This window comes from Mesocricetus auratus, unplaced genomic scaffold (genome assembly GCF_017639785.1).
Source record: "Mesocricetus auratus isolate SY011 unplaced genomic scaffold, BCM_Maur_2.0 Super-Scaffold_6730, whole genome shotgun sequence".
Lineage (NCBI taxonomy): Eukaryota > Metazoa > Chordata > Mammalia > Rodentia > Cricetidae > Mesocricetus > Mesocricetus auratus.
This window is the reverse complement of record NW_024429184.1, coordinates 85,732,204-85,754,534: the sequence shown is the minus strand read 5'-3', so window position 1 is coordinate 85,754,534 and position 22,331 is coordinate 85,732,204. Positions and strand designations below refer to the sequence as shown.

At 41.2% G+C, this 22,331-nt stretch overlaps 1 protein-coding gene across 11 annotated transcripts in view; it reads left to right on the top strand.

Annotated features, from left to right (window-relative positions):
- Tcf4 (transcription factor 4) overlaps window positions 1–22,331 on the top strand; it is a 333,223-nt gene that overhangs the window by 171,785 nt on the left and 139,107 nt on the right. The window lies entirely within an intron of this gene.

Genomic DNA, 22,331 nt, shown 5'->3' with positions numbered 1-22,331 from the left:
CGGGTGAAACTGAACTTAATTTTTTTTTTCTAAACACAAGGTGAGAAGTGGAGAGGGCCATGGGGGGAACTGAGGTGGTTGCCTGGAGTGTGTGAGGGCTGACATTTCGGGACCTCCAGTCGTTCACATCCAGGAAAATTCTTTTGTATATTGGGGATGCTACTGTACTGCTTTCCTTGAGAGACCTTCAGAACCTAGCTGGGAGTGTGGAGCAGCTTTCACTCTTAGTTCTGCTTCATGCTTGCAAAACTGGCTCTCCCTGGGCTCGGCTTGGTCTCCGCAGCGTCCACCTATAAACAGTGTGATGCTGAAAAGAGAAACGCTGAGAATTCCCTGCATGGGGGAAAGAGGGCCTGAAGATGAGAATGTGTACATAGTCTGGATTTCGGCTAGCTGTGGAATTTGAGACAGGAGCAAACCAAAGTTTGTCTCTGAGTGAGCCGGTTTCTATTGAGCCGTATTGTTCTTTGAACCCTTGTCTACTACTTGAGCTAGACAAACCCCAAAGAAAGGCAGAATCCTTGTGTCTTGGGCTTAGAGTCTAAATAGCAGATCACAGCAGAAATGATTCCCCACTGTGTAACAAGGTGAGTGACTCTCTCGGGAAGGGGTAGCTTTTGTTTTCTTCTGTTAGCTACTTAGTGAAATGCTGGCCAGAAAACCTTAAGATGGGTTGGCCCCTGGAGCTGCGAAACTGCCTTTTCATATGATAACAATGTAGCCTGTGAACCTGAGGGATGAGCAGGGCTCTATGGGAGCGTGTTTATTCTAGCCCAGTGGCTTTTTGTTCATTCTATACAGACACGGTGGTAAGCAACAGGTAGTGGATCGCGGCCCTGGAGGATTTACTTATTATTGTGAGATGTATAGGGTTGCAAAAGTACATCGCTGTGATATATAAGCATTCATATTGTGTGTGTGTGTGTGTGTGTGTGTATGTATTCATGCACATAAGCAATGAATGTTTTTCGCTTAAGGTTTTAATGTTAATCGTTTTAGACATGGTTTTCTAAAAACATGATGTTTTAGCAAGAAAGTGAAAAGCCATCAGGGACTTTATTAATTAATTTGGATTCATAAAAATGAGAAGCAATATAAATAATCACATCTGAAGTTATCAGAAATGTACATACTATTTGCAACTTTGGAAATTGTATAGACATAACTGGCTCTTCAAGGCTCGCTAATGAAATACAGAGAAACTAATTTACATCAAATTGGTGTACGTAATCATACCCCAGTTTTAAACTTTTCTTGCCAACTCCTATTACTTTTACTGGCAGAGAAAATAAAATTTATAATGGAAAGTTTGACAGAAACACAAATGAGTCAAAATAAACTTTTTCACAAGTTAGTCCAACATTAATTCTGTAAGAGGCAGCACCTAATTCTTAGTGGGCAACATTGCAAGTAACAGAAAGAAGGGGAAAAAGAGTCACCTGCCTTTGATATTTTTGGTTTGTTTGTTTGTTTTGTTTTCCTGTGCCGAATAGGATCAGTTTGCAGGCTTAAATTTTGTTAAATTCTACTAGTGTTTTTTTTTTGTTTATTTGTTTGTTTTGTTTTTTGTTTTATACAAGATGAGGTTGACAGAATTGATAATCTTAAGTGTGGACATTTTCATCCTGATTAGAAGTTTGACAGTGGTGACTAGGAGGGGTAGGGGTGTGTGTGTGTGGAGAGAGAGAGAGAGAGAGAGAGAGAGAGAGAGGGAGGGAGAAAGGGAGGGAGGGAGGGAGGGAGGGAGGGAGAGAGAGAGAGGGGGAGGGAGGGAGGGAGAGAGAGAGAGGGGGAGGGAGGGAGGGAGGGAGAGAGAGGGAGGGAGGGAGGGAGGGAGGGAGGGAGAATTAGTAGTGCTAAATCCAGTCAAATGGGTATTTCAGATTTCAGGAACTGACCTGAATGGCCTTTCTAACTCCTCAGGCAACTTACTGTACAGCTAAATTTCACCCTTTCAGACAATGTTCTGCCAAATTATGTACCCTTACATACTTTTTCAAACTCTGTCATTCCTGTTGACCTTGATAAAGTTTTTTGACTTCTTGCCTTAATTAGATGATTCAAGGCATGGATTTGTATTACAAATAATCTCCATTTCAGAGACACTGAAAACTAGTAAAATCTCTATTGGGCATTCCTGTACTGACAAGCCAAGTCCCTACCTCGTTGCCTCTAGTGAAGAAGTTAAGGCCCATGCTACCCTCAGCCATGCTTGCTTCCCTTGAGTAGCGACTAACATAGGACTATGCTGATAATGTTAGATGTGTAGATATTAAGACTGATAGAATTGGCTTAAAATTGTATTTAATTAAGCAAGCAGACTCTTGTTAAATTCCAGAAGCTTTAAATCTGCTGAAGAAACAAGTCATTTCTTTGTGTAACTTAGCTTGTAATTCACTGAAACTAGACATCTCATTGACTCTGAAATGAATTAGAGATTTAAGAATGGAGATTTTCTTCTAATTATTTGATTGGGGAGGTGTAAAAAACAATCCAACTGATGTAATGCTAAAGCTTTGGTCCTTTTTAAAGTTTTTTTTTCTCCTTCCCTAAAGTCAACTTACACCATGGAGCAGAAACCCATTTTGCTTTTTAATGGGGTGGGTGTTTGAATGCTTCTACTTGGTTCAGCCTCAGTTCTCTGTGTTGTCCCCGAGAGCATCCCTATGTCCTACATCACCTTGGCCCTCTGCTTTCCATTTGTGACATTTTTGCTCACTTCCCATTATTTACATTCATTGAATATTGGCTAACCACTAGGGCTCCAGAAACTGCTGGAGAGGCCGGGTGGGTCTGCTTAATATTGCGTTGTGTATCGTGTGCCTGGCAGGTTAAAAATCAGAAGACCTCACATTTGTTTTCTGAGCATCACTGTTGGCAAACGGAGGGAATGACGTTTGAACAGCATTGTTTGTGAACTGTGCTGTGGGCATCTTTATCTGTGCCTGTGGTGGTTAGAGAATAATGCCCAAGGGAAGTCTTTCCTTCTAACTTAAATTGCTTGCATAGCTTCTGACACATTCTGGAGAGATGAGACATAGCAAGGATCTCTGAGTGGACTGTCTACCTGGACTTCACTGACTTGTTGATTCTTTTAGTTATTTATTGTAATTCTGTCATTTTTTCCTACATGTATAGCAGACCTTTCTTTGTCAGGAAGGTGATTGTAAATGTTTTGTGTTTCTGGCGGTGGTGTTACTGAAACCAAATATCATAATCCTGATCTGATCATTTGGAGATGTCCTAGGGAATAGTGCGGTGGGATGTTTGCAACAAGGATGGCCTTGGACATTTCAGGGTCTGAATTTGCTCTAAGTGTGCTGTGGTGACTGTCACTAAGCAGTGGTTGGTAGGCTGGAGCCTATCCTTTTGGGGAGTTCTAATCGGTATAACCTGCTTTTAAAAGATACCCAGCACTCCCAAGGCAGAGTCTTTTTTCTTCGTACTGATCAGGATCTATTATTGACCTTCTAGGGATGTGTTGGGTACTGAAGAGAATGAAAAAGAGAATCAATCTCTTCATCCCCGCTTACTTCTTTCCGTTTGGGTGTTAAAGAGAGACCAAGGATTTGTGTTTGCTTTCGTATTCTTCCATATATACATTGATGCATTTATGTATGCATGTATATATGTACGTATCGACCATCTATCTACAATTTCTGTCTGACTGTCTATCATCCATCCTTCTATTTGTGAATGCCTAGGATTTTGTCAGACTGCCAGGCTCCATTGATCTCTACACCATCCTGAGTAGCTAGGACTATAGACATATCTTGTTTTTATTTTTCATCTCACATAGGGAACATTTTTAAGAACTCAGAAAATTTGTAAAACTAATAAAATGAAATGCCATATATTTACCACATAAAGAGTTGTTAATATTTACTATAATTTTGTATAAATAATACTTGTAAGCATATATATTTTCAGAAAATCATTTTTTAAATGACAGAACTAGGATCTCTATCCTAGATTTTTCAGCATATATCTCTTCAAAATAAGGTACATGCCTGTCTTAACTAAAAGATTGTTATGCCCCCTAAAGAAATTATCGATTATTTCTTCTTGCTGCTTCATATTCAAATTTCTTCAGTTGTCTCCTTGAAAATGTTCCCGTTGGTTTTTAAAAACTGTTGCATCAATACATGGCATTTGGTTTTTGTACCTCTTTATCACCTCTTTCAGATTAGAGCAATTTCTCTTTTTGTTTGTTTGGCTAATGGTCGCCTCAGAGAGGCCAGTGTGATTGCCTTTACAATACCCTCTTTTCTAGAAATGTGGGTTCATTTCTACATGATGTTGCTTAGTTTGTTCATCCCTTGTTTGTCTACACACTGAAATTCTGGTCTGAATGCTTACTGAGATTCAGGCTGGGCATTTCTGGGTAGATGATCTTGGGGATGACATGGAGTATGTCATCGTCATCCCACCAAGACCCTGGACTAATGGCAGTGCTCATTCAGTTATCTGGTCAACCCCACATTCCCTAGATCACTGTTATAAAGAAAACTTTTTTGCTTTCCAAATGGTAGTAGGTAATTATGCTTTTCCTCCACAAGCTATTCACAGGTGGTTTTAGTGGGTGTTGATGAAACCTATGTGAGTCACTTGATTTGTGTGTGTGGTATATGATTGTGTGTCTGTACTAGTATACTCACTTGTGGGTACCCATGTGGAGGCCAGAGGTGGACTTCAGTACCTTTCTCTATCTCTGTATGCTTCTGAGACAGGATCTCTTATTAAACCTGAAACCAATGTTTCTGTTAGGCTAGCTGACCAGTGAGCAGTAGGATCTGCCTATTTCCACATCTCCCATCGATGGGGTTGCCAGTGTGTTCTGCCACACCCTGGTGTGTGTGTGTGTGTGTGTGTGTGTGTGTGTGTGTGTGTGTGTGTGTGTTGTGAGACATCCAAGCTCAGGTTCTCATGCTGTACCTATTGAACCACCATCCCAGCACTCAAACTGATGCCTCATCAACAATAACAACAACAACAACAACAATCTAACATTTTACATGTGTAGCTGACAGTCTTCCCTAGGGAAGAGCTTTCTTTCTTTGTTCGCTGTTTTTTTAAATACCACCACTTTTAGTGTTCCATGTGGGTAGTGATGTAATGCCAGTGGTCCTTGATTTTAGTATGCCCCTTACCTGTGGGCTACTGGCTGCAGTAAAGCATTTTTCCAATCTCATATAGTCTATTGATGACAGAAACAGCCATGACCCAGGAAGCTCGGCAGAAACGTCATAGTTGCAAGAGGTGGAAGTAACCAGGGGCATATATCTTTGCAAGAGGAAATCTAGTATCCTTTAGTTGAAATTTGGGGCTTTTAAAACAAATCTCTTGTTTCCTTAGCTATTAGATCAACCTTGCAATAAGTTCTGCTATTTCTCCAGAGTCTCACCTTGTTCATTAGTGGGTGGCCACTCTGTTCTGTGAAGAATCAGCAAGATACTGGAAATAATGCCCTCCCTGATCAATCCAGATGCGGTTGAAGAATTAAATCAAAATGTATACATTTCTGAAAGATAGTTTGCGTCAGACTCGAGGAATGCTGGAAACTAATATCAGGTGTGGATATAAACCTCTAGAGAGTCTATTAATTACTCCCATTTAATGGCCTAAGAAATAGAACCCAAATTAATGGAGCAGAGATTCCACGTCACTCTGAGTTAAGTGTCAGAGCTATGTTTCTAACTCTAGCACATCTGGTTTCAAAGACAAGAACCCTTTTCCCTGTTACTCCAGGCCATGGCTGGGATTCTAAGGTCTGAGTTATGCATTAGGTCTTATCTAGGATAAATATGTTCTGTGCGTGTCATGGTCTCGAAGAAGTCTGGACTAGCACAGTCTTCATGACAAAGCATCTTTGCTCAGATCTGTTCAGATTGGCCCTGAGGACTAGGGTGTGTCCTGCTATTCCCAACTGTCCATCATTGAAAAAAAAGCATACTGTATAAATAATCTATTTAGTAACATTGTCAGTCTTAGCATGTGCAATTTCCAAAAAAAAAAAAAAAATCAATGAGGAGTTCCTGGGAAAAGGTTGGGATGAAATATGCCAATTCACATTTTAGCAACGGCACAAACACTTCCTTTAAAATGCACAGATTCTGGGTTGGCCTTGGTTGTCATGTGGTGCTGGCAGAATAAGGTTTGCCATGATGCATTTGGATTCATTGCAAATCAGGTTATTGTCCCCCAAACACCAGAACAGTGTAAGGTAAAATTCCTAAATGATAGCTTTCTACTGTCATTTCTTAAGGACGACATTTAACATGCTTGGGCAGTAAATATATTGTTATTGAATACAATAACAGAACACAGGTTAAGAATATAGGGCAGTTTTACACAGTTCAGGATGAGCATAGACAAAGCTATCAAATGTGTTTGGAGATGATGTGTGACTACTATACTTAAACATTTAGTGTCCAGATTATAAATTCATAAAGATTTGGGATTAACTTCCCTTTTCTTATGTAAAACCATTAGAAGTTTTTGATAATTTATATAAAACAGAACTATAATTGTTCATTTTGTATGTCTATTGTACATAGAGAGAGGAACATCAGTCAATATTAAAATATTGACATAATTCTGCAGTGTGCCCAAGAAAGTTCCGCACAGACATATATCTTTGTGTCTTGTAGAAGTGAAGATAGCCCTAGATTTTTTTTTTCCTTCATAAGTTCTCACAGTTCAGAATCAGGACAACCCTCAAAAGTGATATGGCCTGACTCTATATTCTTGTGTCTAAACTCAGGTACAACATCATTTCATTATCAAGGAATGTTTACTTGAACTCCTTAAAGTAAAACTCAAGATTAAAGTGTCCCTAACACCAAAGGATAAGAATTAACCCCCTTACCTGAAAGAAAGTCTTTAAGACTTATTGAATTTTCTGTTGTGCCTTTTTGCAGTAACCTGCCTAGAATTGACATGCTCCTTCTTTTTGGCAATTTTTGTTCATTTTTCACATGTACATGGGTTTGATCCTGTGGGCTCACTCATCGACATACCAAAGGGAGTGCTCAGAAAGACAGCCACGGCTTGAGAATTATCTGTTGGAAGTAAATCATAGTAGCACAGCACCCCAGAAGAAAGGACTGCTAGGCTAAAATAGCTCCCACACTGCTGTTACACATATACTGTTTTTCTCAGAGCATGGCACTGATTTGTGTCTGACTGTACTTGTATTTAAAAAAGGAAAACACATTTTGGTGAGATTGAGACTTTAGGTTGGCATTTCTCACCAGATCTCCTTGAATGGGATCTGTTATTAGTCATGGTATCTAGTGACACTCCCCCAACCGTGGCCCTCATTTCTACTGCCCCCTCTGTTCAGAAGATCTCTTTCAGTGAAAGGATTTTTGTGACTTGAATAGAATACATCCTCCTATTTTCAGCCCACCGTAAAGCCATGCTTATGTGCATTTGGGACAACAGAGGGTCAATGTTGTGGCATAAGTAAGGAGTAACAGTGTGGTTGTTTTCCAGCAGTGACCATCCCCAGAGTGCTATACGCAGGGGTCTCTGTATGTTGGGGTTTGACTGTGCATGCATGCAAAATAATCCAGGCTTATTTGTGTCACCATAATGAACAGCAGGCCACTGAATCTTTCAGTTTTATTGGTATTATATACAGTTAGTTATTAAATTTCATCTCTGTAATACACCCGTAGTAAAAGAACCAAACATTGCTTCACTTAAAGAACACGTTGTGTGTGGTGTGATGCCCATCCCTGTCACACACCCCCCAACAGCTGCTTACAGATTGCAAGATCCATTGTATATATTCCCTTGAGCCCACCTCTAATAATCGAGACACATCTGCCATAGCAGTATTATAGGCATATGTAGTATTATTGAAAACGATACCTGTAAAAAAATTAAATAACTCCTACCTCAATTAAATTGGCAAGCTACCTTTTGTAAAGATCCTATTGCAGACCTCCAGAGGCCCAGGGAGTTCATTTTATACTTACATTACAAATCACCAAGTATGTTACTCTTATTTAGCTGAGGAGCTGGTATTTCTCAGGCTTTGATGATAAGATACTTGATCTGTTCTCATTTTTGTTTAACTTTGCCCCTCATCTCAACATATAAAACAAGAGTCACAAGTAAGGAATATGAAGCCAATATTGAGGTTTTCCTGCCATGAGCAAAGAATAATCAAAGGTACAAGGGAAGGCTGCCATGTCCCTCTTTGAGTATATCTAAAGGTTATTCACAGGATCCCACTTGTCACTCATCGTAGGAATTGTTTGATACTTTCTTCAGCAGTGGTTCCTTCCTAATGCTGTGATCTCCCTATTTTTATGTGCATTTATGTGTTTTGCCTGCATGTATGTCTGTGTGAGGGTGCTGGGTCCTTTGGAAGAGCAGTCAGTGCTGTTAATCACTGAGCCGATCTCCAGCCCTGCTGTGACCCTTAATACAGTTCCTTATGTTGAGGTCACCCCCAACCATAAAGTTGTTTTCGTTGCTACTTCCTAACTGTAACTTTGCTACTATACTGTGGATTTCTGTGTTTTCTGATGGTCTTAGGTGACCCCTGTGGAAGGATCATTTGGTCACTGAGTGGGTCACAAGCCACTGATTGAGCACCACTGTCTACAAGCTGCTTTGAGATCTGTGAGGTCTTCACAGAAGAGGCAGGATGTTAACCTGATGGTCAGATGAGTTAGTTGATCATATCAAGCCTACGTGTATGGATTACATCTCGTGCAATAACACGTTTTCTTTGTGTAATGAAGACTGGGTCAATAACGAATGTCTGAAGTTTAATCTTTATATGAAGGAAGAACATTTACTGACACTTTTCTTTAGCTGTATAACTGCTGCTTGTTTCTTCATGCCCCACTGAATGGCCACCACACCAGTGCCCATAGGGACAGTATTAATTGAACTGGGTGAGTAAACACACACACGCACAGTGTTGGAGGTGTGTGATTCAAGGGCCTAGGGGAGTGGGAAAGGAGGACTGAATGATGCATATGATAAAGATATATTGTATGCAGGCATAACATTTTTAAAGAATGGCCGGGCATTGGTGGCGCACGCCTTTAATCCCAGCACTCGGGAGGCAGAGGCAGGCGGATCTCTGTGAGTTCGAGGCCAGCCTGGTCTACAGAGCGAGTGCCAGGACAGCCTACAAAACTACACAGAGAAACCCTGTCTCGAAAAACCAAAAAAAAAAACATTTTTAAAGAATGAAAAACATTCTGTATGTAGCAGTGTGATGGGCAATCAGTACTGTTGTCATTAGAAAGTAGAAATCATGCTTTGCTTCTTGCTGTCTAGTTTATAAGGTTTTTGTTTTTTTCGTTTTTTTAAACTGTCTTGGAGAAGTCTAGAATATTTTTAAGTATTTCTATTTTTATTTTATTTGCATATATGTCTGTGAGAATATGTCAGATCTTGGAATTATCGACAGTTGTTAGTTGTCATTTGGATTCTGGAAATTGAACCCTGATCCTCTGCAAGAGCAGTCAGTGCTCTTAACCACTGATCCATCTCTCCAGCCCAAGTCTAGAATTCTTTAGAATGAATTTTGATGAGCTTTTGTGACATACTGCATAAAATAGTAAAACAAAAATTTAAAAATATTTAGTGATCAAAAAACCATTTAATGTATATGGAGTGTCTGTCTAGGTCTTCATGTCAGTGGATCTTTCCAATACTATGGTAAGATAATCAAGAAGAAAAGTTTACGAATTAGCCTTAAACTCTCACAGACAAGGAAATCCAAAGACGAGATGCCAACCACATAGAAATAATGTATACCATAAAAGAAGAGTAGGATCGTTCTGCTGTACAGTATCCTAGCAAGAACTTTTTGTGCTACCCCAAAGGACTGCCGAAATGGAGGGGTGCACTCTGTTTCTAAGGAGAGCATGGCTTAGGTAATAGATTCTTGGATGTAATTGGAAAGTAGATGCTTTCCAAGAGCAACATGACAGAAGGTTGAAAATCAAATATTGATAACCAGCCACAACTATGCATAGTTGCAATTTTAATAGTTTTCTTTTCCTGTAAGAAGATTGATTAAAAAGATTCTTCATTTGTTTCCCGTTGGGATTTCCTAATCCTGTGGGATTTGTGTGAAATCTTTATTCTCTTAGGGGACAGAGAACTTTATGGTAATAAAAGATAGAACATTGCTCTAGTTGACACACCAAATTTCCTACAGTTAGGATTCAAGATCTTAGATCCCAATGTTGTAAAGAAGTTTCTTTTTGTTGTTGTTTTGTTTTTAGTGAAAATGCATTAGGAATGTAAAGAAAGTTTTCAAAGACACTAAACTCAGGCCACAGCATTATGTGAAGTGTCTTACACCAAATATTTTACCCATGGCTGCAATGTTCTCCTATAAAAATGTTTATTACCATTTCTTTTGAGTTGTGAAGTTTGCCCTGGTATCCTGGTATGTTCGATAGCTTGGAACTCTCATGTGCAGGCAGAGTAAGTGATATGACATGACATCACTGGTGGTAAAAGATTTGCTATGGACAGTCACATGCCGCAAAGTAGAATGTCAATAGCTCCCACCCTTGTGAGATCGTACCTCAAGGAGTCTTTTGGCATCTCTGCCATTTAGCCAAGAAGTCACTAATGTAGACCTGTACCTTCTTACCTCTCTGGCAGATACCAAGTAAATCTTGCCTGAATTTTTTTTTGAGGACAAGAGACTTGCAAATATTTTGAAAATGGAATCAGTATAGCCATTTGGAGGGGGGTTCTTTATGTTGAGGAAGGATTCTAGAGAACTTGTGTTACACTTCAGCAGATAGCACATGCATTCTAATTCTTGACTCTGACTTCATCACAAAGCCTATTTGCATCTTATTTTGTCCTCACTACTCTGTAAAATTTCATTATTTGTTTCTGAGGACATAGATGTCAAGGTTGGAGGCTCCTCTGGAGTTCTGTTCAGATATTTTGCTTTGTCACATGATGTAATGGTTTTCCTTTTGCTCTAGATAGTCACAGGTATAACTTTGATAATAAAATCCAGACATGCTGGTCCCTTGTGGCTGCCCCCCCTCTGTTAAGCATGCCATTAGTATGAGCTTTCCAGTTGCCCCTGGAACCACACTGGCTTTGCTTAACTTTCCTCTGTGGACTCAGAGTCCCACTTCTAGTGGATGACACAGGATTTTGGTCACCTGGGTCCTTTCTCAACTTCTGGCCTTGTCCATATGCATCACTCACTGCCAAGTTCTACTGCATAAAGCTGCTTTGTGCTCATATTGGCTCCCCTCTCTTTACCAAGGCCCCTCTATCCTCTAAGATAATTTTTATCTCATGTCTCTTTGTTCTCATATTATATCCTTTTAATCAGATAATACAAGTCCTTGGTTCCAATTTCCATTCAGCCATTGTTTTCCCAGACTTTTTGATGTTAGAGCCATGTTCTGTATTGGTTTTCTAATAGCCATTGCACTCTGCGCCAGTGGCCAGCAAACCCCACTCTTACCACTTATGTCCCAGCACTTAATAGAGTGGATGGACGAGTAAATGAATACCTGAGCCAACCGTAGTGCTGACTGTATACAAGTGCATGAGCTACTGAAATATCTTTGCTAAAAAGATCATTAACCCTTTAGGGTAAGATCTGACTTTACTCTCCTTATTGATGCGAGAACCAAGACTCAGAGAGGCTTTCATCATTAATAATTACCAGAGATGGAACTAGTGAGTGTCTACTCTGTTATTTCTTTAGCCTTGGATAAAGTTGGGAGACCTATCAACAATGTCTTATTCCTCTTCCTCTTCTTCTTATTTCTTTTGGTTCTTCGAGACAGGGCTTCTCTGTGTAGCCATGGCTGTCCTGGAATTTACTCTGTAGACCAGGCTGGCCTTGAACTCACAGAGATTCACCTACCTCTGCCTTCTGAGTGCTGGGATTAAAGGCATTAGCCAACAGAGGCAGAGATGTCTTCTTATAGAGGTTCCAGCTCTCCTTTTACTGATCACTTGGCTGTATCCTTGGACACAAGTATCATCCTACCATTCTGGTATCTCTCTCTGTCTCTGCCAGTAATGAGACAAAGAATCCCTAAGGAGTGTCTGAGACTCAGCCATCTATACTGTTGCAGATCTCTAGAACAAGAAGTTAGCAGCTTTCTTGGGTTTCTCATAGGCACAAATTGAAATAATATGGTGCATGTTTCCCATGCTGAGACTCTCATTGGTACTAACTCGTAACGAATCTTTGGAAGAACTGAAGAGGACCATAGTCCTTTATAAAGTAGAAAAGGTCTTGAGTTTGAAGGGAGTAGCCCAGTGCAAGCTGCATCTTGTCTCTTATGCTTTGTGCTTTATGGTTTTCCTTGTTTCATCTTGCTTAATAGGAGATGGAGAGAAGAAAGAAGAAATGGGTGAGTTGAATAGACCTTGATTTGCCTCTTCATGTTTCTTATATCTGATTATGATCTTGAAGAAGGGCATGAAGCAACTAACGATGATGACAAATTTAGTCTTGTTTTTTTTTTTCCTTTTTCTTTTGAAGTTCTTGAAGATAGACTGTTAGTCAGAAAAGACTTAAATAGCTAGTGGCCAAACCCATTTTGTAGCAAGTAGAATATAAAGCCCAGAGGTGTTAGATTTGCTTAGCAATATCCAAGAGATCGCATCCATATTGACCACATAGACAGAATTTCAGTAGCACCATATGTAATGTTTCCTAGATGGACGGGGTCTCTTTCTTCTAAGAGCAAGGGACCATCTAGGTTAAGAAGTCAGAACCAGTGGCAGCTGGAAATGCAGCCTGGAGAAATTTCTAGATGAGTGTTCCTTTGTTCAGCTACCACTGAATTGCTCTGTCACAGAGCCAGAGGGTGTCGTTTGCTTGTAAATACTGAGTTTTTGAAATGTCACTGTAACACTGGAAAAATGTTGTCTCAGAAGGTTGCCAAAGTGACAGAATCCCGACATTGTAAATACCAGCCAACACAAGTGCTCATAAATGACAGGAATAAAATATACTCGACAAAATCCATAATAATCGCTGATAACACTGTTTACCCCCAGTGACCAGGAACTGTGAACTTGGATAAAAAGCACATGTGTGCAGCTATCACTACTGTGTTGGAGCCTCTAGCCATTCCAGGAAGGCTCCCTAAATATGTAAAAGCTTTATAATAACTAAGAAACAAATGTGTGAGATAGGTTGTCAGTGAGCCCCAGAGGAACTGGCTGGAGCCCTGGCTGTCTTCAGCACCCTAGGGGGCTGATAAGGCATCCATTGTTCAGCTCTGAACCAAAATGTAAGCCAGCCCAGGCAGGCTTAGTGGACTATTTTTAATCCATGTAATTCATAGACTGTCCCTCACAAGCTAGAGCCAGCACTTTCCTGTGTACACATAGCATGAGGGAGGAGATAAAAATAACATCGGTATTCAGTGAGACCATAAACTTGACTTAGACTTGTAAGGACTAGGCAGACCTTCCGCTAGCCCTGTGACTTCTCTAACCCAGGGCTTTCTTGATAGTAGCATCTTCCCTTCTGGAAGTGATTGCTTCCTTGCCCTTCCCGCTGCAGCATTAAGGTGTCATTTGGATATCAGGATTCTGAAAAGATGTATACTAGCTGGCAAGACAGTATCTCCTTAGTGTCTGTGATGACCCCACTTTTGCTGCTGAAATGGAGCACCCCCAAATTGCCATCTCCTGAGAAATTCTCAAGAAACTGTGGGGTGGGTCTGAATGGGATGGGGTTCAGCCCTCCTGGTTTTCAAATTGATGGACACAAGATGAAGTCACTTAAGTGCTTGGAAGCACCTCCTACCCCAAGGCACCTGTCTTCCCTAGGCTGGTCAGGTAGAACGAGAGCTGTCTGAAGCAAGCCCCTCAACTTTTTTATAGGTTCAGAACCCTTGTTTTTTAAGCTTTCCTTGTGTTGTTTTAATTTTTGTTAAGTATTTCTTTCATAACTAAAATATGTCGTGCTCAGTTTTAGAAATAGCCCTGGTAAGAATGGGAATTTGGGATGTGTGTGTGTGTGTGTGTGTGTGTGTGTGTGAGAGAGAGAGAGAGAGAGAGACAGAGACAGAGACAGAGACAGAGAGACAGAGAGAGAGAGAGTGTGTGCGTGTGTGCACACTTATTAATGAAAATTCATTTATTTTTATGTTATTTGCACTGGTGTTTTGCCTGCGTGTATGTCTCTGTGAGGTTGTCAAATTGTGGAGTTACATATAGTTGTTAGCTGCCATGTGGGTGCTGAGAATTGAACCTGGATCCTTTGGAAGAGCAGTCAGTACTCTTAACTGCTGAGCCATCTCTCCAGCCCCTACTTATTAATATATTTTAATTAGTCTCAATGTGTAGTGCAGGCTAACCTTGAACTCCTAATGTTCCTGCCTTTGTCTCCTGAGTTCTGGGATTGCATATATGTATCACTATGTCAAACTAAAATAACATTTGACTAAAACCTTGTGATGGTTGTGTTTCTTGGCTGTTTATGCTTAGGGAAGTGTCTCTAGGTAGTAGTGAATTTTCACCAAAAGGTGTTTTATTTAGCATTAGCTCTGTTGGTAGTAAGGATTTTAAGATGCTCTGGGTTGCAAAGACTGTGATGTTTGCATCTTTCAAGGTCCATCAATAGCTGAGTAGATGCAGGGCTTTGAAGAAAACATGAGTATGTGTAGAAGTCCTCAGTTGCTGAGCTGATGGACTTGTATCCTGGTAACAGGGTCCTTCTGCCTTACAGCATCACCATGGGAATTCCCTGGATGGGGACCCAGTGTGCATCTCCAGGTACCTGGCAGCTGGTAGAGGCAGTGAGGGGGTTGCTTTGGCTGTTGGTTGTAGGTACTGGTGTTGAGGTCTGGCCGGCAGTCTCAGGCTCTCTCGTGAGACTGAATGGCTTCTTAGATTTCCCTCAGAGAAAGGCAGGCTTTGTTTTCCCTCGGTCTGCTGGGTGGCAGTGGCCATGTGTACTTTCTGAAGCCCAGGCAACAAACAATGTTGGTCAGACTGTCTTTGCCCTCCATGCATGGCTTTGGCCCCGCATACATTCTTTTGTTTAGGCTCCCAAACTGCAAGTGGACAGCCGCGCATTAACCTTGTCTACAGTTACTCTTCCTCTGTTTTTCTTCCTGTTTCCTCTGCTTCCTTTCTTTTGCTTATTTAGAATCCAACAGGGAGAGCAGACAGGATATTTTGTCATCATCGTAAAAGTATGCAGGCTGGCCTTGAGCTGGCTGTGTAGGGAAGATGACCATGAACTTGTGATCCTCCTGCCCCCACCCCATCAGTGCTGGATTGCAGGTGTGTGTCCCCAAACCGTGTGGCATTTAGGGTGATCTTGGACTAAAACAGATCACTCACTACTACAGAAAACAAATATGCGATCCTGAGATTTCACTTTCCTTCTCTATGACTTGCTGGTTTTCTTCCTTCAGTTCAGTTTTCTGATACAGTCCATCCCACACAGCCCTTTGGCTGTGTTTTAAACTTCTGGAAACCCAAATCTTCAGCCTGCTCCACCAGGAAGTGTCCCCAAAGTGCCCCCTGGTGGCAAGAATAGGAAATGGCAAGATGGAGGGGGCGGGGAGGGAGCTTGCGACTTTGGATCTGATTTTCTAGTGACATCTCTAGCTGTCCGTAGCTAATAAATCATCCCTCAGTGTCAATGTGAAGCAGCTCCAAATAGATGACTGTGTCACTTATAGTCCCTTTGCGGCTTCTCTTGCGGCGGCAGCTTTTCCCTTCTGTTTTCTTTCTTCTCGGTCCGAGATTTGTTTCTAGCAATTTTCCGTTGGCCTTGGCCTTTCTAAGAGCACTAATGCACTGAGCAGAGGCTGAGAGACCAGCAGAGAGAGGGCAGGGAGAGAGCCCGCCTAGGAGTCTGGGCACTGGAAACCCACACATGCTGTCACCTCGTGTGTTGGTGTGAGCCCTGGGAAGGGCTGTGATTTCATGACATGCTGATTAGCCAAACACTTGTCACCTCTGTCACTGCTCATTGGACTACCAAGTGTGAGCGCACCATCTGATTGACAGCTGTCCTTTGTCAGAGGGCCCCATCTTTTCTCCTGTTTGGTTTGACTGAACACAGCAGACATCTGCAGAGCTCTTGAAGCTCTGACAGGAAGGCTCTGCCTGCCAGCCCACAGACTCAAAAGCAGAGTTGCAGACAACCTCAGAAAGGAATGTTGACCCGCTGACCATTTTGCATTGGGGCATATTGGCATAGTGACGTCTTGAAGATGAGTAGAGGTCTATTTTGGTGGAGGAAGACAGACATCCCTTAAGAATCAGGGCCACAGAAAGTACACTTTCTCATCAGTGATTGGTCTGGGTTGTTTCTGTCGACCTGACGTACTGGAATGAGTCAACACAGTATCGTATGGACATTGCAGAGAAGCAGGACAGGTTCTGCGTCCTGGCAGAGCATCAGCATCTTTGAAGGTCTAAATGACAGATCCAATGTGGGTAATAGTAGTGATGCTTGGCATTGTATATTTGGGATAGAGTTTTGTTTTTGTTTGTTTTTTGTTTTTGTTTTTGTTCTCACCCAGACCCAACACTGTACTTTGGGGAGAAGATTCAAGTACCTCTCTGAGTTTACAGTTCAGATTTTATAGGATGTCTTACATTCTTGGAGAAACATAAATATCCTTAGGTCATTGTCGTGTGAATCACACACATGAGGCTGGACTTTTTTTTTAATTTTAAGTTTTTTGAGACAGGTTTTCTGTGTAGCCATGGCTGTCCTGGAACTCACTCTAGACCATGCTGGCCTCAAATTCACAGAAATCTTCCTGCTTCTGACTCCCTAGGGCTGGGATTAAAGACGTACACAACCACCACCCAGCTAGGCTGGTTTTTATGATAGGGAAATATGTGAAATTATTGTATAAATCTCAACTCAGGAATTTGAATACTAAAATTTCTGGTTTGTCACAAAAAGCATCACTAGCATTTGTTCAACATAGAGGCGTGGCTTGGTTTGGGTCAAGTGACCTGTGCCTCTAGGATTGCAGAGATTTCCTACATTGGAAAATGATTGAGTGCCATTTCTGGTGAAACAGGAGGAAAATATTTTATTGCATTCATTACCAGGTACATTAATTTTGTTCTATTTTTGTTTCACATAGTCCTTATTAATTATTCACAATTTAATAAACCTTGTCATTGAACTTGAGCAAACACAGAAGATCTGGGAGATTCTGAGTGACTTGTTTGAATTATATACTCTTAATATTACATAGATGTCATCTTCTTTGGGGCTGCTTGTAGAGAAGAATAAATTTTAAACCACATGAGACAGGAAAGATGTTTTCCATACTGTTGCTTCTAGGTTCCTGTGCTCTACTTGAGGGCAGTGTTTAGATCTCATCACCTACTGGGATGTGTACAGGCAAGACCTTTTAAAGGCTCTGTTTCTACATCCTCAAAAGCTCGGTTGGGTCACTGTTCTAGCTTGCTGTCCGTTGCCATGATAAACACCATGACCCAAAACAGCTTGTGAAGGAAAGGGTTTATTTGGCTGACACTTCCTGATCACAATGCATCATTGTATGGGGATCAGGACAGGAACCCAACACAGGGGCAGAGCAGAGACCATGGAGGAATGCTGCTTCTAAGTTTGCTGTTCATGGCTTGCTCAGCCTACTGTCTTATACGATGCAGGATCATCTGTCCAGTAAGTGGCACTACCCACAGTGAGCAGGGCCTTATCCTCCCATTAATCATTAATTAAGAAAATGCACCACAGACTTGCACACGGGCCAGTCTAATAGAGGGGATTTCTCAATTGAGGTTCTCTATTCTGAGGAGATACTAGCTTGTGTTAAGTAGACAAAAACATACCAGTACAATGATTTATAGGATCCCTGTTAGCTCCAAGTCCTGTGAGCATCTGTCTGATAGATAATCAGGACTAAGGGTAGCTTTTAACCATGGTTCACAGGATATACTCCCTGAATACCACACAAGAGACAGAGGTTCTGCCTTTAAAGAATCATATAAATACTGAAAAATTTGAGAGCTCCACATTTAATGTATGATATTTTTCTTAATTTCTTGCAGTATAAATAATGTTTCTTTTTCTCAGTGTTTAATGGATATGATTAGAGTAGAGAGAGATGATTGGGTTAAGTAGGCCGTGGGATTCAGCGGTTAGCATTGCTCTTGGCAGATGCATTTGTCTGGAGCAATGGGAAAGCCGGGTACCAGAGCCAGATGTGGTCATATTCAGTTAATTCTGAAGGCTTGCATTTGCCTTTCAGCACCTCAGAAATTTATGATGTGCCAATTTAATTGGCCACTTTCGCTGTCTTGGTGATAAATAGGTAAGGATGATGCACCTTACATTCAGTGGCCCCCTGGGTTTGACAGAATACAGTTTTGATGTGAGTAAATAAGACATTCTGTTGTTACTGAGAAAAGGCCAGTGACCCTCTTACTGGGGGTGAGGTTGGGGCTTCACTACAACCCGTCGTGACCCTTCCTTTCAATCACGTGAAAAATCCGACCTGTACCAGGAAGACAATGCTTATACAGCTCACCTGAGGAAAGATGTGCCGCTATGATGTGAGAGGAGCGTTCTAGAACTGCAGTTGTGAGTTTCAATGTCAGGCTTGTATCATCAGTCCTAGGAGAATTATTTGTGTTTCCCTGAATCAGAAATGCTAGGTATCTTTCTTTAAAGAAGGTCTTTGCCACTTTCTGAACTGAAACTATTCTCTCCTAATCAACCATTAGTTGGTGTTGTCAGTGAGTCACTTGCAGTTTACAATTCATTTTCACTTATTTAGTGTTTGTTAATGCTTAGAGATCAGTCTCTCATGCAGCTCTACATGCCGTGCATAAACAGAGGAGGCCTAGTTAAATCAGGGGTCCCAGGTTTACTCTGGACCCAGTTAGAACCTGTGCAGCCCGACGGTCATTTTTGGCATCCTTGCCATTGAAGGGAACGAGCAATTCCAAGTAATGAAAATGGGATTGGGCACGACACACCCACTCTGTGGCGCTTCCTTCCCGTCTCCCACCTGCACACGTGTGCGTGGAGCTGAGCGCAGGGCAGGCTCCCTTTGCACAGGGTTCCTGAGTGCTCCTTGCGTTCCTACACTGCACTGCTAAATTCCCTAAGAGCCGGGCGCTTTATGCTACCGTGACGACATTAGGTTCTTTTCCTTTTCCTAGTTAAGTCTCTGAAGAATGACAAACAATAAGCTCAGAGGTCGCAGCTCATGCCGGTACCTGGCTTACTATAAACACTGTCTACCTAGCTACCGATAGGGGGGCAGAATGATGTGTGGGCTCTTTCCTCGGATCCCAGCCGTGTCATTTTTCCAAAGTGAGTTTTAATTTTACCGTTTTCTTGAAAGCAATACTTTAGACTCCTTAATGTGGCGAGACTAAGACTACATTATATGCTCACACCATGAAAATTGGTTTATTATTAAAAAATAGTTTTAAATTGAAGTCGTGATTTGTCAGCATCCGGTTCTTTTGTTTAAAAGGATAAGGTGAAAAGATGGTTGGCCTGGAAGATACAACCTGTGCTTTAGCCTGTTGCATACTGGAATTACAAATTGTGTAATTGTAGCCAGTTACAAAGTTTCATTTTTAAATTTTTTTGGTGCTGAGACTCAAACCCATAACCTCGAGGCTTAAGTCCACTTCTGAGCTAAGACATTTTCAAAAGCTGATAATCACTAGTAGAGATTTCTGTGTGTTGTGGGACGACAGAGGCGTTTGCACATGCTAGGCAAGCCACAGTTCTCTCTTGTTTATCTCATGTTTGTATAAAAGACAGGCAAAAAATAAACAATTAAATTATGTACTGGGCACAGGAGATACACGTGGCCTTTCCCGCACCACCAAGACAAGCTGGAGGCCAGGAAAACGTGACACATGCTTTCTCAACCTCAGCCGTCTGTTTGTGCAGATTTTGTTGGTATTAGCAGTTCTCCTCTAGTTATAGAATTTTGTAAAGATTAAGTAACATCTAAGACACTTATCAGAGTGCCCTAAATAGTACTGTTAGCACCTTCTCTAGTAATAATATTCTTTTCTTTAGGGGAGGTTTTATGCAAACTTTTAAAATATCATGTATGAAAGACACAGGCATACGTTAAGTCATAGAGTATATCCAATAAGCTTTGGCTGTTATTGTAGAGCCAACAGCTAGTCAGGCTGAAACATGCCTTTGAGTTTAGGTGGGCAGCAGTGGCCTATAACTGAATAGTTCACTGTTACAAAACTTATAGATCAAGTATTCTTACTGAAACTTTTCATTTTGGTTCAGCTTGTAACTCTTTGTAACATTAATTTGTCTCTATACATTCTAGCTGAGAAAGTGGGATTTCTGGGTATTTGAAGCTTTCAAACCCTGATTTCGTATTAAAAGAAAACATGAGAAAAATTAAAAGAAAACTCATTAAAGGTGGCACATTTCTTTTAATACATTAAATGAGAGCAGCAGCTTCACATGAATACATATTTTAAAAGCTAGGTTTTTTACAAGGTAGAATAAGAGGAAGAAACAAGACAGCTTTCCTGGAACTACTAAGTGGCTAATGGTGGCCAGGATTGGGCATCCTGCCATGTGGTCCTGGAGAAAGTTTCATAAAATAATTCTCATCCAATGCAGCATGGGATTGCCCTGGGTTAGATCAATAGGAGCACTGACTGACTCATTTATATGGCTATCCAGTGTCACATGGAAAATGAAGTTTCTCCTTAAAAGGACATCATTGGACCCCACCCTCTGGATAGTTTTAACAGGTGGGGTTTAAAGACCTTTCCTGAGGTGCTATATTGGCCTGAGCAGAGATTTGGGGGCTGCCCTAGCCTCTTTGAAAACTTTATGGGATATGCCCAAATGGCTATTTGTATCAGGTAAATGTAAGTATAACATTTTTCTGATAGCAACAGAGTGAATGGATTATAATACATATTATCAAGAACTAAGCCCAACACCTAGATGGAGGGTTTGGAAAAGGCCCCTGTGACTGGCTTGTTTTCATAGCTGTCACATTGTAAGGAAAAAGACTTGCATTTTGTGTGTGTGTGTGTGTGTGTGTGTGTGTGTGTGTGTGATGATCCTGTGTTCTTATTGAAGTAAGAGTTGACTTTGAACCCTGCCCCCTTTAATCTAAACTCAAACAATAAGGGCTTAACACACTTGCTTCTCACCAGCATCTCCTTTTATATTGCCATCTTGTCCATCCCCCCAAATGACTCAGAGGCTTTGGGTCAATAAAAGTAGTGTGAGAAGTCACAACATTAAGAAGAATGGATGGGAAGGGAGGATCTGGTACAGACTAGTGTGTGGACATGTGCTCTGAAAGCACATGACATCCTATTTCATAGGATTCTAACGTCTACATTTGGCGCCAGTCCTTCATTATGAAAGCTTGTTCTAGACTTCTTACCAGTCTCTCTAATAGAAGACCAGAACAAACAAGTCCTTGATAAAATACTCAAACATTGAGCTGGCTATTTGAATGATTAATTTGTCTAACATCTATAATAAGCTTAGGTTAACTATTCTGATGGGGAAACCTATGTGTGCTCCGTTTTAGGTAAAAACACATAACTGATGTTCTGGAGGGTGGCACAGGGGTTTAACTGGAACACTTGTGCATGTGACAGGGTCAGGCCAGGGTAAAGTCTGGGATGCAGCATGCAATGTCATCAAGATAGAAGTGAACTGTAACGGAAGAGCATTTTGGAAAGCTCCAGTTGAGTCATGATACCTCAGCAACAGAAGCTGAAGGAAAGAAAGGAAAGCAATTGACTTCACGTGGTGCAAAGGAGTTGAGCTGGAAGTGAGTCTGTGGATTCTAGTCCACTGACATAAGTGAGCCAGTTACGCAAGCCCTCAAGGTGGTATAGCCATGCCTTTTCCCAAGCCCTCCAAAGAACGACAGTTACACTAAACACTATTTTCCCCTTAGTTTAGTTTCTTTACAGTTTGTAGAAAATATTATGTGTGGCTAATGAGATGGTTCAGTTGGGAAAATACTCATCACACAAACCTGAGGACCTCAGTTCAATTCTATAAGTGCAAGTAATAGAGCCGGTGTGGCAGGTGCACCTGCAGGCTCAGCTCTGGGGAGGCCTCAGAGGCAGGGCGATCTCTGAGTCTTGCTGGGTAGCTGGCTTAGAAAAGTAGGTGAGTTCCAGGTTCAGCAAGAGATCCTGTCTCAAAAAATAAGGTAGAGAATGACTGAGGAAGATACCCAATGTTGATCCCTGGCATTTAAATACATGTGTACAAACATACATGCACACATGAATTTGTACACACATGTTCCCACACATAATTTTTAAAATTTCTTGTGAAGATACTTTCTGATAAGTGC